The sequence below is a fragment of the Sinohyriopsis cumingii genome, unplaced genomic scaffold (genome assembly GCF_028554795.1).
Source record: "Sinohyriopsis cumingii isolate HCF-2022 unplaced genomic scaffold, ASM2855479v2 utg001518l, whole genome shotgun sequence".
Classification (NCBI taxonomy): Eukaryota; Metazoa; Mollusca; class Bivalvia; order Unionida; family Unionidae; genus Sinohyriopsis; species Sinohyriopsis cumingii.
Window position 1 is genome coordinate 1 of NW_028316010.1, and position 4,100 is coordinate 4,100.

Below are 4,100 nucleotides of genomic sequence, written 5' to 3' on the forward strand. Positions count from 1 at the left end.
TGTGTTGGAATTGGAATAAATGAGACGGATATCCAACTCAGATATATTTATTTCCTACAAGCTTTCCTGCTTGTAAACGGATCACGGAGACTTCATTGAATAATATAGCAGGCTTTACAAACGACACAATTTTATCATTCTTTTATATCCTTGGTTGCAACTACGCACATCCTAAGATTGAAACATCAATCCTTTAGCGCTGTTTAAAACACCTTTTATCTTGCTCGCGATGCACATCATTTGTCTTGCAAACACATTAAGAGCGTTATTCAGTCTCCAAATTGTTCATAGCTGTTTTTGTTTGCGGGAGAATAATTCATGGCAATTCACTTCGGGTTCTATTTGCAAAGAAAAAACTTTCGAATAATAATGTCTTTGCTATGAAAGAAAGAATCGTCTAACAAATGATATTTACATCGTGTAATACAAACTGAATTGCGAAATTACTGCAATATCATAAGGAAAATGATTTGAATCTCTGCTGGGGTAAACGTACATTAATCATATCATAAACCCCTTGCCTGTCCTTTGCGACAGTAATTACAATAGGTATCATTTAGAAAATGACAAAAGAGACAAAAACATTGAACTCGTTCATAAATGAAAGACATCGAAAATACGGGCATATATTTTGCCCTTGAACTCAATTTTGAAGTTGAGATAGTTGTTATAAAGGAAATTGAAACGTATCTCATGCAGTTAAATTGTATGTTCAATGTTCGCTAGAAGATAATCTTTTTTGTCGTAACGTTGAGAATTTATTTTGACACTCATTTTCAATAAAATGCAAAGAAACAGAAGCCATTTTGTTTAAAGCCATATTTTTCAAAGCCAATTCCTTCCTTAACCACGATTTCTACCGTTGTTGTAACCCACATGGCCCAGAATGTAGTGTTAGGTCTTGTTCTATTACATGCAGATGTAATGATGTGTTGCATATATAGATCGAAATGAATCACATGGATACAGGTACCTTGGAGTTTTAGTAATCGAAACGGAGAACATGATCAGACTTATAAACCTACCGTGAGTGCATTTCCTTAGAAACACATCTTGAAGATATCACTGAATAATGGAGATGACATTACTAGCAATGCATGCCAACCATCGGCTTATATGAAAGATTGCACTTCTACATGTACTAAATTTAAAATAATGCAGATAGTCTGCACAAACAAAGGAATGAATTTACTCTTGCTCGCTTGTCACATCAGGGATCATGCAAAGATTGTAAGAATCCGATTCCCTCTCCCAATGGTACTTGATGTTTTCAGATTGTGAGAGAATTGTTCTTGACATTTTAATTCTGAATGTATTTGCACAGAACAAACAACAACCAGCAGCACCACGGTGGAACCAACAATATTATCCACAGAGACACCTACAACATCAACTACTAGTACCAGCGTCCCGACCTCTAGTTCGACATTGTCTTCACCGACAACTAGTACTGAAAGTGATACCACAATTACAACCACACAGCCATCAAGAAGTACCAGCACTACAACGGCAACGACTGCTACAACCACAGATAGAGACACTACTACAGGTAAAAAAATGTATATCTTAACAACAACTAATAACACAACAACCACCATTACCACCTCGGTGACGACTTCCTGCAATACCCAAGATAGATCATGAGAAAACTCATTCTTTTTTTCATGCTCCGATACGAGTGTTTTCAATTATATAACACACTGCATATGATGACAAATAAAATAACTAGACAAATTATATTTAGATACTTAATTTATGTTACATTCTAAAGGTGAGAGACTACTAAATCATACATCGGAAAATCGGAATGTTTTCTTAAGATGTTCTTGTCACTTCTTAGTACTGTTTATTGTTGCAAATATTCATCATTTACAAATATAGAATGATTTGGTTTACTTCCATTCTCCATGCAAAACCATTTGAATGCCAAAGCCTAATTTCAAGCAAGGAAATATTACAAACACAAGCATACTATTACGCAACATATTGCGAGACGAATGCATTTGAGCAATTCAGATGATAAGTAATAGTTTCCATTCACTTCCAAAACTGGACACGTGCATCAAGAACAATAACAATTGTAGGAGATCTAGAATGGCTTAATGTAGGGGATTCACCCGATTGCTTTTAAAGTTCAGAGGTTTATTAAGCCGGTAAAGGAAAGGATTCGAGATACAGATAAATGGAATTGTTCAGAATTGGTAAAGGATATACTTGCTAGAAATCTCTTTTACATATAATGTTGTCAATCACGTGCAAGAAAGATGAACGAAAGTGATTAAATTGTTTTCAAAAACCATAAAGATGAAATACAACTTACGTTAATTCACATATTTAAATTGTTCTCGAAAGGCACATGGCTCAGAATGTAACGTTAGATGTTGCTGTATAAGAAGCATAATTATCCCTAGGTCACAGAGCTATACATAAACAAATCGTTGATGTATATGTGCATTAAATTAGAGCAATTGAGAAGGAGAACATACTAAGATATATATATTTCCAACAATATGTATCATTAAGAAAATGACAAAAGAGACAAATGCATTGATCTCATTCATAAATGATAGACGTACAAAATACCAGCATATGATTTCCTGACGAGTTCGATTTGGAAGTTTAGATAGCTCTTATAAAGGAAAATTAAATTTATCAGATGCAGTTAAATTGTATTGTCAAGGTGTGCTAGAAGATACACTTGTTTGACGTAACGTTGAGAATTTATTTTGACAATCACTTTCAATAAAAATCAAAGAAACATAGGTTATTTTGTTTAAAACCAGACTTTTCAAAGCCAGTTTATTTCCTTATTCCAGACTTTATACGGTTGTTGTAACCCACAAGACTCAGAATTAGTGCTAGGTATTGCTCTATTACTTGAAGACAATGATATTTAGCAGATATAGATCGAACGAAATCACTGGGATATGCTGTTGTTGTTGTGGGGTTTAAAGTCATTTGTCAGCACACGATAGGCTATGCATGGCGGCCAGTATTAATGGTAGAGGAAGAACCCGGGAAAACCCCAGGAAGAACCACCGACTCACGAGAAGCTAGTAGCAAGCTTTCTAACATACCCACATTGGCCGAATCCTAGACTCGAACCCACGCAGATAGAGGTGAGATGGCAGTGATCCGTAACGGAGAGCGCTTTACACCACTCGGTCACACAGGGCCCTCACTGGGATATATGTACCATGGAAGTTTCGTAATTGAAAAGGAGAACATGATCAAACGTATACACTTAAATGAGTGTAGTTCCTTCGAAACACATCATAAAGATATCATATCATTGAATAGTGGAGATGACATTACCAGCAATGCATTCGTAACATCGTCTTATATCAAAGACTGTACTTCTACATGTACAAACTGTAAAATAATGCAGATAGTTTGCAGAAGCAAATGAATACTTTTTCTCTTGCTCGCTTGTCACATCGGGTTGGTTGCAAACACAATAAGAATCAGATTCCCTCTCCGAATGATACGCGACGTTTTCAGATTGCGAGAGATTCTTTCTTGGCATTTTATTTCTGAATGTATTTACACAGAACAAACAACAACCAGCAGCACCACGGTGGAACCAACAACATTATCCACTGAAACACCTACAACTGCAACTACTAGTACCAGCCTCCCAACCTCGAGCTCGACATTGACTTCATCGACAGCAAGTACTGAAAGTGATACCACAATTACAACCACACTCCCATCAACAAGTATCAGCACAACATCGGCAACGACTACTACAACCACAGATAGAGACACTACTACAGGTAAAACTATGTCTATCTTAAAAACAACACCTGATAAAACAACAACCAACATTACCACCTTATCGACCACTTCCACCAATGCTAATGGTAGATCTTTTAAAAATTCATTCTTGTTACTTATCATGCTCTGACTTTGAAATTATATAATAAAGTACATAAGATGACGAATAAAACAACCAGACAAATGATATTTAGGTTCTTATTGAATGTTGCATTCAATACGTGGGAGACAACCAAATCATACATTCTTCGAGACTGCTCGGAAAATCAAAATGATCTCTTAAGATCTGATTGTCACTTGTTTGTATATTTCAGTATAGCAAA

General features: G+C 35.8%; 1 long non-coding RNA gene across 1 annotated transcript; it reads left to right on the forward strand.

Moving 5' to 3' along the window:
* The first annotated feature begins 1,370 nt into the window (after window positions 1–1,370).
* On the forward strand, window positions 1,371–3,776 carry LOC149772052 (uncharacterized). The gene is made up of 2 exons (XR_016418027.1): window positions 1,371–1,549; window positions 3,552–3,776. It is a non-coding gene; the product is annotated as an uncharacterized LOC149772052 (long non-coding RNA).
* The last annotated feature ends 324 nt before the right edge of the window (window positions 3,777–4,100 follow it).